General features: G+C 39.7%; 1 protein-coding gene across 3 annotated transcripts in view; it reads right to left on the bottom strand.

The window, feature by feature from the left end:
* sema4ba (sema domain, immunoglobulin domain (Ig), transmembrane domain (TM) and short cytoplasmic domain, (semaphorin) 4Ba) overlaps positions 1 to 15,131 on the bottom strand; it is a 53,346-nt gene that overhangs the window by 24,612 nt on the left and 13,603 nt on the right. The window lies entirely within an intron of this gene.

Below are 15,131 nucleotides of genomic sequence, written 5' to 3'. Positions count from 1 at the left end.
TGCATGTACAGATCAGAACTTGTCTCAATATAAAAGAGTTGGATTTCCATAGCATTCACTGGGATAAAAGCAACTAAAGCCTAAAGACAACTTGTGGAATAACTGCATAGGCACAGTGCTCACTTCTCCTTAAATGAATATGATATACGCGTCAGCAGTGTTGGGAGTAATGGAATACATGTACCGCCGTTACGTACTTGAAATACAAAATATCAGTAACTGTATTCCGTTACAGTTACAGTTTAAAAAGGTGGTATTCAGAATACAGTTACTTTGTTGAAATGAATGGATTACACAACGGTATTTTCCTGTTTCATAAGGCTATGTCCTCGCTATTTTTGGTTTCCACGCCGGTGGAAACCCAAAAAATACGCATTGAGAGGCTCTAATGCCTGTGTCTCAATCTCGCGGCCCATCTCACTCCTACTTGCGGCCTGCATAATGACGTGAAGAAATATTTAAAAAAATTATTCACAAAAATTATTTAATATGAAGGCAATAGGAGTCTTACAGGCATAGCCTGCGCATCAGGGAATCTGAACTTTTAGATATTTTTTCATTTCCACTAACACCTTTATGAACAAGCTCTCCAGCTATTTTTTTAAGAAACCGTCAGTCCAAACCACAACACGACCAGTAATGGAGTTGAGGGGGCAAATCACAGACTCTGATGAACTGAATGTAGTGAGACAGACTTAAAGGGAAACTCAATATGGTTACTCTAGTTACAACTGCAAATGCTCCATTACAGTGGCCACGGGGAGCTCCTCATTAAATGCTACCAACAGGAGATTCAGTTTCATGTGAGGTATTAGAATCAATTTCACGAAGTACGGAGCGAAGCTATTCCGGCTTTTATCAAGGGGATCTTGACTCTTAGTCAATAAGCAGTCAGATGCTTATTACAAAACCAGACATGTCCAAATCTGATGTAGGCAGATGACATCTGCAAGAACAACAAGGCCAAAAGACAAGACACAAAGATGGTTATTTCTACAGCAGCAATGTCACACACAAGACTGAAAAAACAAGAAAAAAACCCATGCAGACATGTCCTGTCAATTCAGCCTGAAGGGCTTGCGGTGCGTCAAAACACATATTTTGGTAACACTTTATAATAAGGCCCATGACTAAATGCAGTTAAACTGAATTGTAAATACCCTGTACTTTTTATGGACAGGCAATATTATGGAGTGACTGTACCTTCCTTTTCGCATCTTTATTTTTTTACATCATTATTTAAATTACGCAGTACTTAAAATTAACTTCAATATGATTATTTTTTTGTTTCCTATAAAAATTCTGACTTGTTGTCCCTTTATTCTAGTGTATCTATCTTTAAGTATTTGTATATAATCGCATTGTAATTTCAAGTACATTGAATTCCCTTTAATTGCTGGGGAATTATGCCCTCAGTTGGAGACCATATTAAAAAGTGCTACCCACATTTCTAGTTTTAACTTATTTGACTCTGTTTTAATCTTTTGCCCACAGGACACCTCTTAGAATTAACTATTTCAGGTGTGCTTCCACAAAAAAGACTGGGTTAGTGAGGGAGCTCTCTGCCTATACAATCTATACCACATCTTTATTGATGTAGATATTGAGATGTCAAAAATCTTCATTAAGGGTACAGAGAAGGTTGTACCTATAGGGGAAAGAGTTAAATTAGGATTTGATTAAAACATTTTTATAGTTTAAAAAAATCAGGTCAAAATTATCTCCCCTTTCACTGGGTCAGATACGCAAAAGCTATGAAAGGAAAAATAATCAAGTGTCTGGACAGCAAAGAATTTGGACCTACAGCAGTATGACTGTGATTTTTAATGATCCTGATGACAAAAACAGACAAGGTTCTGAAAAGCTTCTGCTTTTAAAAGTCCGGGCTCGGCCACAGTCTGACATTTTTAGACAATCCCTCCCTGTCAGCAACCTACATGATGTCAGTGGACTATGACATGTAACTGACAAAAAGAGTAGCCATAAGCATCATTAGCATCTTTTGTGTGGAAACAACCAAAAATGAGACACTACTTGACCACCGAGTGGCAGAATTAACAATAATCCCGGTTTTGTGTGACAGTCAGAAAAAGCGGTCTGCATGAATCCGACTGAGGTATGAAGAGAGAGTTCGACTCAGCGTGAGCAGGAGAACAAGGGCCCCTCTGACAGCACAGAAATCTATATGCAACTCTGCACTTCACTGCTCTCTCCTGCATGATGCATAAACTGAATCATCCCTTTCACTCTCTACACAGACGTGATAGTGTGCTCTGGCTATGGATGATACTCTCCCATCTCTCTGTCAATGATCTCTTCCTAAATCCTTTTAGAGTATATTTCTCTATTCCCTTCAGCAACACATCACCCTGATAGAATAATTTCATCATTTCTTTACCAGAGATTGTAAAACATCAACAATTAAAGATACTATAATTTTATTAGTGGGTGGGGTGATTCTGTCTGGTTTTTCAAACAAATTAAAAGAAAGCTATTTGTATTTATATCTTTATATTAGCCTTTCTCTTAAAAAACACAGATGGGATTTATGTTTGCATGCCTCATGTCAATGGAGTAAAAAGTGTTGCTGCTTTACATTTTCATTACATTTCATAGAGACTAACATGGTGTACTTTTAATATCTGCAACCAAAACAAACAACTAAACGGAGATATAAAATAAATGTTCTGTCAGGACCACTACAGTAAAACGAAAACTGTCATTTTCATCTGGAGTAAGTTATTTTTGGCAGCATCACTCCGTACTGGGACTTCTCTCCCTTTCCATGTGCAGATGTGAAAAGCTTGAGGCAGCGAGACCGGCGCGTACCCCCCATACAGAACAAAGAAGGCATCGCTGTCAACAGATATGACACTGATTAGGTCAGACAACATGGAAAATGTTTGGGTGTTCAGATGGGTTGCAAAGCAGCTTGCAGGAATGCAGCAACTGTATGTCCAATATTAACCTTTCCAACTGAATGTGTGTTAGGGTATCAGCTGAGCCATCAGATGATGTGGGCAGACACAGAGTGGGCTGGGATCAACGGATCTACGAATTATGTCTGAACTTTATTTGATCAAGGATATGCTCAGTTTTTAGTCTATTTTATACATTTTCAGCTTTGATCAGTGTTAAACAATATCTTTATATTAGGATATATTGTAATAGTTTGTAAATAATTCATGAATATAATATAATTATTAATTTAGTAAACTTAATTAGCTATTAATAATTAATAAATGTATAAATGCTCCAGGTATGAGTTCTGGCAATCTGGCCACCAAGGCTTCCAGCCCAGTGCACATACCGCTGGACCCCTACACCCCCCTCCTCTGGGTAGTGGACTGACAGGAGGGCGGGTCCATTTTGCCCATTCAAGATAAGCCGAGTCAGGTCTATATGCAGCATTCTGAACATAGTCAGTTCATTAATTCCTCAACTCTAACAGTAACAGAGACCTTTCTGACAGTACACAATATTAAAATAATTAGAGGAAGGGAGATAAATCAAGCATTAGGACATACTGCCAGGAACAGGGTGCCAATAAAACTTCCAGAAATAAGCAACAGTCAGATTAGAGCTACAGAATAAACTCAAGCTGTGGTGCTTCATTTTACAATGTAAAACTCGGTCATAAAAAAATTGATAATACCTTTCTTACACTGTCCAAAAACTTTACAGTAATGTATCTTATAAAAGAGGAACCCAGTTTTATATTTAACCTAACAGGGAAATTCCTAGCAGTGTTTGGCGGTCATTTACTGTTATACAGCTCCTCGTGTAAAGTAAAAATATCACTATGTATCACTGAATGAAAAAGCTGGCCCAATGACAATGCTACTTTTAAGACTGTATTATAAATAGCTGCATCGCGTATGCTGCTGAAACAGGTGGTACCACCATTAGCTTTTGCTATTTGAGTAGAGTAGGAGGGGTGAAGACTTCCTGGATTCCACACGTAGTCTGCTGACTGGAAAAGTGTTGCCTGAAAAATATGACCTTTTGCCTTCCTGTCATCTGACGAAGCCACCTGTACACATACACACACACGCACGACATACTGGCCACCTACATCACGCCCGTCAGATAACGTAGGTCACATGCTACCACAAGTTACAGCCAACTTGTGAGTGTTTCCCCTCAGGCCCTGAAACACCTCCACGTCACTGAAGGGCTCTCTGATGTGTGACGGAGCAGATGTGGGATGGGAGGATATCATCTCTCAGGAGTGGCTTTAATGGAGGAGCACTCCTGCACATATGGACAGTGGCTGAGTTGCTGGGTGAGTTGTGTGGCTGTGCAGCGTTGACATACTTCCGCCCTAGTCCTACCGCCCTCTCATGTTAATGTTCAACAACTTGGCCAGCTGTAACGATACCTGGCTATGAGTAAGATATGACAGTGCTTCTTTCCCAAGGCCAGTGCATCATGACTAATCACAGTCAGAAGAGTTTGAGAACATGCTCACTCAGCTCTCATTAAAACAACTAAATGTTGTTTAGTTATTATGCTATCTATTATGTTAATTATTACATAATTGTAAAATTGTAAAGTAACAGCCACAAGTTCAACTGCTCATTATGGCAAATATCTAATCAGCCAATAACATGGCATCAACTCGGTACATTTAGGCATGTAGACATGGTCGAGACTGTCATTGTCCCACACAACTGTCTTCATAGTTTACAGAGAATTGTCTGAAAAACAGAAAATAACCAATAACGGCAGTTCTCTGGATGAAAATGCCTTGTTGATATCAGAGGTCAGATAAGAATTAAAAGACTTCTTCAAGCTGATAAGCAGGCAACAGTAACTGAAATAACCACTTGTTACAACCAAGGTATGCAGAAGAGCATCTGTGAATGCACTGTGTATTGAATCTTTAAGCAGATGAGCTACAGCAGCAGAAGACTACACCAGGTACCATAGGATATGACCTAAAATATAATAAATCATGTATAAAATGGTATAGCTGAGAAATATGTTCATTTGCACTAAAAAATTATAACAGCCTATAGCATATACTAGCCTATACTCCAATCAATGTTTTACAGTGACTCCCTCTTTAATTGATCAATTTCAACTGGGTAATGCTACAAATGTTTCCATTACAAAGTCTTAGCGACTTCTTAAATTTCAGTGGTGCAATTTAAATAACAAGCTTAAAGCCAACTAGAGCTCTAGCTGTCAAGAAATTGCAATGAAGTTAATAAACAAATACAGTCTTGGATTCACAATAGCTGGTGCAACACAGTGCAGCTACTGAGTTAACATATTTTGTCATTCAAAAGTCTGGCATGCTGATTAGATGAATATGGTGTTTGAAGAAAATACCCTCTTTCCTGCCCGACCTATTTTTAAGTTCAATCCCTAGACCCAGCTAAGAATAATTAATGGCTCAATCGTCCCTAAGTGAACTATACAGCAGTAATTATGACCATATGCTATTCCAAAGACTTTTAATTGCCTAATTAAAATCTTATTAAACTATTGGACAGAGATAGGGGACATTTTGAACTTAAGGTTCAGGGGAGTTAAATTCATCAAGCTTGCTTCTCCTCTGGGGCTTGTGACACAGGGTCAGAATTGTGGAATTTATCACAAGTGCTGAATTCCTAAAGCATCCCAAATTTAAAGCTATCAGGAACTAAGAATGTATTGATAGATTAATGTAATATATGGCTGTGAAAGTGGATGAGCATATTTCATCACCTCTGTCTTTGAAACCTATACAAGTGCTGAAACCAACCCTGTCTCAGAAGTGAAAATATATGAAATGATTTTCCATTTCATTCCATTTCCCCTCTGCACAAATTTCCATAACAGATGTGAAGCCAGCAGAAGCAGCTTGCTGATGAAATGTAAAGTAGCGGAGCTAGGTCTGTCGCCAGACCTGCTATTACTATCAACGTCGAAGTGGGTGAAAGAAGAGCAGCAGGGGCTCTGCGACGGGCCGAAAAGTGCTTTAATACCGTAAATGCCGAGGACAAAGAGAAGCAAATGAAAGGACAAAGACACCACCTTCTCCTGCTGGTCACCTCATCGAACTCCAATCTTTATATTAACACTAGTAAGGAGGAATGAATCACTTCAGAGTCGCTAATCTCATCAGCAAAGTTCAACGTTCAGACTTGTGAGGGCGAGTTGCTTCTCTTATTTGCTTCTCCTTTATTTCTTGGCACGTTGGCCAATTCACATGTCCAAACAAAGGTAAACAGGGCTTAAAAAGCGCTTGCATCTTAAAAATATTCACGTATAGTCACTGCCATGATGTTTATAGAAGCTTGTACTTTCTCTCTGCACTTTTTGCCACTCTTCTGAAAGCCCCAGTGTAAGCTGATCCACTTTAAGGAAGGAGACTGCACTGTTGATCTTGCAGAAATGGCCTATTTCTTTTCTACAGTCTCTTGTACTGTTGTCACACCGATTGCAGTGAGAGGGAACACCCTACATCTCCCATTTCATTATGACGCACCTTTCAGGGACCAAAACTAACAAACAACCTGTTATTAAAAGCATTTTTCTCTTATTGGGGTTTTGGTAAATAATTTGACCCTTTTACGCTTGATCGCTTGTATGATAAACTATCCAGATATTCAAAATCAGTGTTCAAAAGCTGAAACTATTTTGACGGCGATGTTCAACAGTTAGATCTGCAAAACAAAAAGATGTTCCTCTTTACTCGGAAATATAATACTGCGTGTCCTGACATTTGGTGGAGTGGCACTAAAGAAAATCACTGCTGTTTACACCACAAATGTTTATAGTACTATTCATACTACAATAAATGTTTATTCTTTTATAACTACTGAGAGGAGGATGGAGTGACCTGCAAACAGTGCCTCGGCTTCAATCTTGAACTATTTATGAATTTGCAGTTTCAGTGAAATAAAAGAGTTTTCCACTTATAAACAAAATGTAAGAGGTTTGGTAATGATTATATTTATTTATGTTGCTAATCTGCAGCTTAAGAAGTTTACTCTACAGATGGAAGCAGGCTAAAGTTCTCACTGTCAGGAAACATCCTAACCATCTCACCCTCTCAAACTGTTGGCTGAGAGTAACAGCCTGTATCCGTGAGAGTGACCATATGCGCTCCAGCAAATGTGACAAATTCTTCGATGACTATTTTATAGCAGAAATAAAAGCACAGAGTAATATACTGTTCAGAGTACTGGATAAGATATTGAGGGCCTTTAGTTTATGAGGCTTCCTGCCTGCTGCCAGACACAGGTGAGAAACCGTTTCAGCCCAGGCTGCTGAAAGTAGGTCAGGCCTGTTGAAACACTCAGTGCCATTCGAAATGTCTCCACTTGTTTGCAATAAAATCCTGTCTGCGTTTGCTGGAGTGAAATATCGACCACAATGCAGTGAGATAACAGCCATTCACCTCAGGTTCTGTACCGTGCTTCTCCTTGTTTACATCCACTAACTTGGTTTTTTTCAAAGATAAGCATGTGAAACACAAGTAAAGTTCAATGGAGTGGTACTTGTATGCACCTTTCCACTTTCCACTCTTTTCTTTTTTTTTTTTACTACAAGTCTCATTCAACCAAACACAAACATTTATAATACAACACTATCTATCGCTATCTACGCGCTTACTAACTTTCACACTTCAGTGGATGCATCAGGGGCAACTCAGGGTACAGCTCTTGCCTAAGGATGCAACGGCATCCGAACCACTAACCTTACAATTTGTAGATGACCCATCCTATCACCCAAGTCACAGCTGCCCAACAAAGTATTCTGAGGCTGTTTGAATACAAGTTTTCATGTTTTAGAAGACACACTGAAAAATTCAAGTACTAAAAGCATAAAGTTATGCTGTCTGAACTGTCATATGGTGATGATGTCATAACATCCACACCTTTTATGACACTTGATGTCTCAGCCATTAACTGTAAACTTCCAAAACCAACAAACCATCATACACACCCATTTCACCATGTGACTGACCTGCTGAGTTATACAGAGATGAGCAAGGGTCAAGGAACTGCATTCCCTTTGTAGCTCTCATTTTAGCTTTTGTTATTTAACTACTGTGGTAATGTTTATTCTAGTGCAACACTTTTAATGTCTCCCACGAGAAACTGCATGAAAATGTAGCATGTTATCCCCGTTTTTAAATGATTTCACATTTTACCATTCTATGATGGACGGCTTTTCACTCTTCCCAATAGTAAACTTTGTTTGGAACAACTTTAAATACATCTGATTCAGACTAAAAAGAGCAGCATGTTAGCAATAAAGTCAGAATAAGCTTAAATCTGCAGTACCAATTATTCCAGAGAAGCTGCAGCTCTTCCCTTCTGCTAGATGAGCCCTTGCATATATGCATGCGCTTCATATGCTGAAACAATAGGTCAGTGCTGAATTCTGGCATCATGCAGGATTTGAACTACATGCTGCCAAGTCTGGCAAGCTGAAAGTTCTCTGCTTAACCTTTTGAGCCCTACATATTATGTACATGTTGGCCAAACTCTTCCATTAAATTTTCTAAAGCCTAACAGGACTTCCTCCCTCTTACTTTTCATTTGTAACACTGAGTTATCCTACATGGTAGCCTATGGCACAGCTCACATGCACCTTCCCAGAAATACAATTACATTACAAAAACATTTGGTAGTAATATACCATTTGTTTCACTTATAAAACAAAATGCAATAGACTGTAAATGTATCAAGTTTGCTCATTATAGTGTGCCGCAGCTTATAGTCAGCCTTTTTCTCCAATCAGTATATACACTCAAAATCAGATGTCTTTCTTTCTGTAACAATAAGCGACTATTTCATTGGGAACTTGATATTAAGGGTTTCATTAATGCAGAGACACGAAAATTATAAATGTCCACAAAGTGAGGACTCAACACAGTACTATAAATTATACTTTTTTTTCCTACTTGGACAGCTTTAAACTGAAAGGTTATTATCAGATTTTTTTGTCAGCTGTCACCGAAAAAATGTTACCATCCCGTGTTTTACAAGAATAAAAGATTAACTTTTAATTATTATTTTTTGACTCCTGAGATTATTTAGCATATGTAAAGGAGTTGCCAAATAAAACTGAACAACCATAAAAAAAAAACACTATATGCTTGGAAAAAGCAAAGTGAACCTTTTGAACCATAGAAGTCAAGTTTGTGGACAGTTCAAAAACGAAGTGATGTGCTGCATTTGCATTTGCTGCCCGTGTAAACTCATGGATCGTTCGATCAACAACAATCCATTGAAATATTTAACCTCGCTAAAATTGATTAGGCTGGTGTGGCATCCATGAAAGGGCGTAAACAAAACACGGCGGCTGTTGCCGCTTGATGTCCGCAGCAAGAAGCTGCACGCATTCCAGTAGCTTAGAGGCTTACACACAAGCTCAGGCTATAGGCCACTGGGCAGAGAGCTGCACCCATCCATCACTGTGTACAAATGATAAAAGGCTCAGAACGTCCACTTCTCCAAATGGCCACAGACCAGCTTTTACCGAATGTCAAGAGCATCAAGGCTAAAAAGCATATTGTAAACCTCACAGATCGAACATGCTGGTGACCTTCAGTCCTTTTTTTAAATAGACAAAGCAATTCTGAACAAAATGCAATCAACCAAACTTTCAGTCTAATGAATATTGATTATGAATCTAAAAGAATACTGGAATGAAAACTATCACTTAAACCATAAGAATAATAAAATTTAGTTAAAAAGAAACATTGTCAGCATATAATAAATGAGAAATGTAATACTTCCAAAGCTTTTTTGAAAATCCCTAGCTAGAAACAAAGATTGCCCAGGGAAAGGCGTGTTCGTCCGAGCAGGTGTAATCAAGTTCATGTTCACGCTGTAATTATCTATTGTACATTCTGTATAAAATGACACCTATGAGAACTGTTTATAGCCTAATCCAATCGTGTGGAAAGTGATTTAGATTTACAATACCAAGAGCTGAAGTAGCAACTAGTGATTGTTCACCAGTAGCGATATGACTGTAAATCTGATTATTGCTAAACTTTTATTTAAGTATCCACAGCTCTTAACATGACAGGAATTGTAGACTTTTCCTTCTTTTATTCGGGCCTTCCACTTGAAGCAAAAGGCATGTTTTGAAAGGCTTATCGCTCTTCAACAACACATTCAGTGAGATTCAGGGAAGTCCACTAACAATGACCAAAAACCAAGTTCTCTAAACCGAGCTCATGAGAGTACACAAATAATGACGAATGACTCCTTTTCCTGTGCTTGTAGTCATACTCGTTCAGTTGTGTCTTATCTCTAGTGTTAACCCTTAAGATTCAGTGATTTAAAAGTTAACTTTTGACCTCTTTATCTGGCGAACAAACCACATTAAAAAGTTTTTGTGGGGGGTAGTCTGTATTCTTTATATGGGGTCCGAGAGTGGGGCAGCTGCCACCCACATCAAGTGACCTCACTTAGTACCGATCAATAGCAAGCTGCGCATTCCTAACGTGAAGTATTCAGCCATCACTTAAACGCTGGTATCCTAGTCATCCGAGCTATCTTGAGAATCCGTCACTACAATGATATTTGGGTTAAATTCCAATCATTGAGATCCAATATCCCAGACGACCAGATCTGACCTATAAGGGCAGCGAATCTGGTAAACCATACGGGGGAGATGAGCTCTTGTCAATCAAGAGTATCTGCCTATAGGCTGCTGCTGATCCAGATACTCAAGGTCACACTTGTCAAGCCAGCACTGCTCAGTTTAGATTCAACTTCACATGTTTGCTCTTTACTGTTTTTATCCTCGTGCCCTTTTTTTATTTGCCCTTTAAATCGCAAACACAAATCGTGCACACAGCAAATATATGGCCCAACACTGATCCTGTGGCTTGATGATTTAATGGATGACTGACTGACTCTTCTACTTAACTAGAAAAGTATAATCAGGGGATTAGCAAACTATCAGATGACAGAGCTCAGTGTGCTTGCCTGCAGGTACAGGGGTATGTTAAAAATTGCTTCAATTCTACTGAGTAATTTTTAACAACAACAACAAAAAAGAATAATCTAACAAACATCCCAGTTCATGACATCTTAAAGCCAAATTGCTCTGAGCAGTCAGTTAAGGCAGAACTGCAGTGCATATAATAAGGACCCTTAAAGTTCACGTAGCTCCATTTTTGCACCAGCGTGTGCTCGAGATACAATCGAAGCCCTGACATGTCTGCACGGCGCCCAGCTGGATTCGTGTAGGTGGGAGCTGATGTCATGGAGAGATGGAGGTGAAATGGTGTGTTACTAGAAAGTTGAGCCTTTTCACTGTGATGTCAGAGAAGCGCACATTTCCGCACCTATTTCACAACATGAAGGTGCTAAGGGATGGTTTATTATTTTGCAGACAAGAAAGGACTAAATTAGGAAATTCAGCAGATAACATCAAGCCATGTTTTTTTTCAGTTGAATTTACAGATAATGTGGAAAAAAATCCTATTATCTATAATGATGAAGCACATTCCCGTAAACCAAAAAAAGGTCAAATTTTCATTTAGGCTTATAAAAATAATAGGCAGATAACAGGAACATTCAAGTTTCTCTTAACAAACATCCAGTAAACCCAAGAGGCTGCTCTGTAGCTGGTCTCTGACGTTACCATGAGCCAAGCAAGTGATTCATCTCATTATTTATAAACTATAAGATGTAAAGTCAGTGATTTGATGCATGAGCTGGGACAGGATAAACAGCCTTGTTTTGCTTGGATCACTAACAAACCAGAAAGAGAAGTGGACAAAAAGCAAGGCCAGAAGACATTTTAATACTTGAAACAGTTTAATATGCAGATACCTGATAAACTGAGCTCTGTGCAGGATTGTTTAGATTTAGTCAGGGTACTGATTTTTTAGAGTTTAAGCAATCCCATCACTGAAAAAAGTATTTCTTTATGTATTTTTATGCCCCAATAAGACCCAGTGACCACAGAAGTAGTCATCAGCAGTGTTAGTTGCTGTGAGCTTGAACTTCACCTGCATGCCGAACAGCTTCAACCCCTCCAGATGTCTGGAGGCCTCTCTAGACCTAGAGCCAGCACATCTATAACTGTCTCCTGCACTGCCCGGACTCTAGTGGATAACTGCCAGAAAGAAAGCAGAGATGCAGGAGGATCTGAGCCCTGCAGCCACTCATGCTGCACAAAAAGTGCTGAAAGAGGCCATAGGATGGCCTGTGTACTCTGTCTTAATATATCTCATCTTCAATCCGATCTGATGAATTATTCAACCAGAGCTATCTACTGTGCCTCTCACCTAAAACATCTGCCCTGCCAGCCTGTCTGCCAGGTCCGGCTTACACTCTGCTCTGCCACAGGAAGCTTTTAGTCTACTGCTGTCCTGTGGGCTCTGTTGCATTTAACCCCTTTGCTCCATTTCTGTTTCCATCTCTCGGACCGCAGGCGTAGAGAGGAAAAGAGATCATGTTACTGTGTCAGAAAACAGGATCAATCTATAAAAGGCCTTCTGTTTTTTTTGTTTTTTAAAAAACAAAGAAATACAGAAGTAGCTTTGCTACAACTATGCAACCATCCAACTGTCGCACATGACTCATCGTCATTTCAATATATGAAAGCAGAAAGTATTCTGAAAGGTCACACTCAAGAGCCAAATTCAACATAATTGGCAATAAAGACTGAAGACTGATGATCTATTTAATTAGCAACCCACAACTGTTCATGTGCTTCATAAAGTTAAAGTCAACATTTTTCAGGGCAAAGGACTTTCAGACACCTCAAAACAACCAAGCAGGGCCTACATATTCACATAAGAGTTAGCTAACTAAAATCACACCTGCACTCTCATAAAAATTGATCAACAGATTTACAACAAAGTGTGTAATATTTGAGCTCTGTGCAACATGACACATGAGAGGCGAGAGTGCCTTTTGCAGTGGGCTACATTGTACTATTTGTGTCCAAGGTTAGAGAAGAGCAACTATGTCAGTTAGGTGTTTCAGCCAATGTCCATCGAATATGTCTCTGTAAAGTAAGTAATCACAATGTTAAAAGACAGCATGTTTACAAGGAGGGGCAATCAGACGTGTGATTGGAGAGCTGCCGCAGGAATGTCTTTAAGGGTCAGTGGCACCATTAGCAGAGTAAAGGGCATAACCTGGAATGCTTAGAGATATCAAATCACGGCTACGGGGGAGGGACAAGTTGCCAAACAAGGCTCGGCCGGAGGCTGATTCAATCATCAGAGCTACTCCCGCACTTACATCAGGATGGACACAAACAAATTCAACCACTAACAGTGACATGATGTACATTTCCTGTATGTGATCCAATAGTCGATGCGTTCTTTTTATAGCTTTACGTTTTAAAAAACAGCTTTATAATGAAAAATGCACGAGGAACAGGTGCGAGGTGATGAGTGACGGAAATATACCCTGAAATGGGAATTTTGCAACTCTCACACCAGCAAGTAGGAAATGCTGACACGTGTGTAAGCATACTCCACATAGTTTTGTAAAGCTGTTTCAAATGATTGTGTACAGTTAAAATAGAGCGCTGCACGTACAAGACAAGGTCCCGCAGTACTTCCTGTGGATGTGACGTTTTTTCGATGCGTGTTACATGAGGGTTAAAAAGGCACGTGTGGGTCTAGGAGATGCTGACGTGAGAGCACTGATCTGGCCATGTTCCATGTCCACAGTCATTTCCCACACCATGGCACAGCACTAGACTGGGAATAAACAGAGAAGCCCGCTGTGCTCCCAGAATGCATGTTTGCAGAGTTCCCATCAGTGAGTACACAGTAATAGGACTCCCTGAAGGCCTGTGTTTAACCTTTAGGTTACAAGTGGCTGGCCCTTCTCTTCTGTACCCCGGCCATAAACCCTTTTTTGTCTTGTTTTCAACAACACTTAGAAAAACGTAAAGGAAGTCAGATAAAATCACAACATCTAAAGGACATGTGACGTGATTAAAAAGTCCAGAACAGCTAGTACATGGACTGTGCAGCGAGACTAGTCTTGGTCAGACTCTGAGTTTGAACTGTTAAGGCATTACAGACGATTGCCGACACTCAGGAAAAGAAACCGAATAATCTGAGATTTCCTGACCACTAAGTAAACTCCACCTGCTGATGAGAATCGTGTAACTTGACCTAAAGTTACCAAAATCTTCACTTTCTATTTTATTTATTTTACTTGAGGGCTCATTTTCAGGAACATCTCTGTAAGAAACACCATGAATGCAAAAGAATACCTGAGGTTACTGCAGTAAGTATAGATCAGGGATGCCATTGGGCAACATTTTGGATGAACACATCTCTTAAAAATATTTTTCGCAACTGCTGAGAACATACATATAGTACAAATGCTGTACATAGCAGACACGCATATGCATACTTTATGTTGGGGCAAGAGTCAACCTGACAATATAAACAGATGAAGGAGGATGAGAGCAGCCTAAAGCTGAGAAAATACCCCTGGGATGTGCTGACAAACTAGAAATGTGAACGTGGGGCCAGCACGGAGGATTAGCTGTGGTAAAACAGTGTGATGCAGTATGATTAATTTCTTCTTTGTCTGTTCTCCACAATGCAGATTTAGTAATCAGCAACAGGTTGCTTGTTGCTTTGAGCTGCTACCATTGACAGCCCACAGTTCCACCTTGCTTACACTACTTTGAGCAGACTCGATGCAGCACAGCAGCGCCTCGAACACACTTTCAGTCTGCAGAGGAATGTTTCAGCAGCGTTCAGGTCAAGGCAGGCTCTCACTGCAAGCAACAACCACCATGTCATAAATTTAACTTTTTTGTGAAGTCTGGATTTTAGCTATTGATATAACAGGCACCATCCTTTACCAACGAGCCAAAGCCTCTCTGACAGCATCATACAGGCAGCTCATTGTCGAGGCCGCCGGCATCCAGAATGCAACTGCCAGCTGTTTTCTTTGTGGATCAAACCAAAAGAAACAGCAGGCCAAGGTCAGCACAGACAAGCTTTTCTCCTACAGCAGACAGACCAATCTCCATATAGCGGGCCAGAAAAAAAGTCGATCGCTGCCACAAATGTGATAGCACTGTTGATTATATTCCACCCTCTTGTGGAATAATCCGCCATTCTTGAAAATTCATGAAAGCTCGCATTTATTCCCGTTCTGCTGCTGGGTGTTTGTTGA

This window comes from Astatotilapia calliptera, chromosome 7, assembly GCF_964374335.1.
Source record: "Astatotilapia calliptera chromosome 7, fAstCal68.1, whole genome shotgun sequence".
Lineage (NCBI taxonomy): Eukaryota > Metazoa > Chordata > Actinopteri > Cichliformes > Cichlidae > Astatotilapia > Astatotilapia calliptera.
The sequence above is the reverse complement of the archived record's forward strand: the minus strand, read 5'-3'. Positions and strand labels throughout refer to the sequence as shown.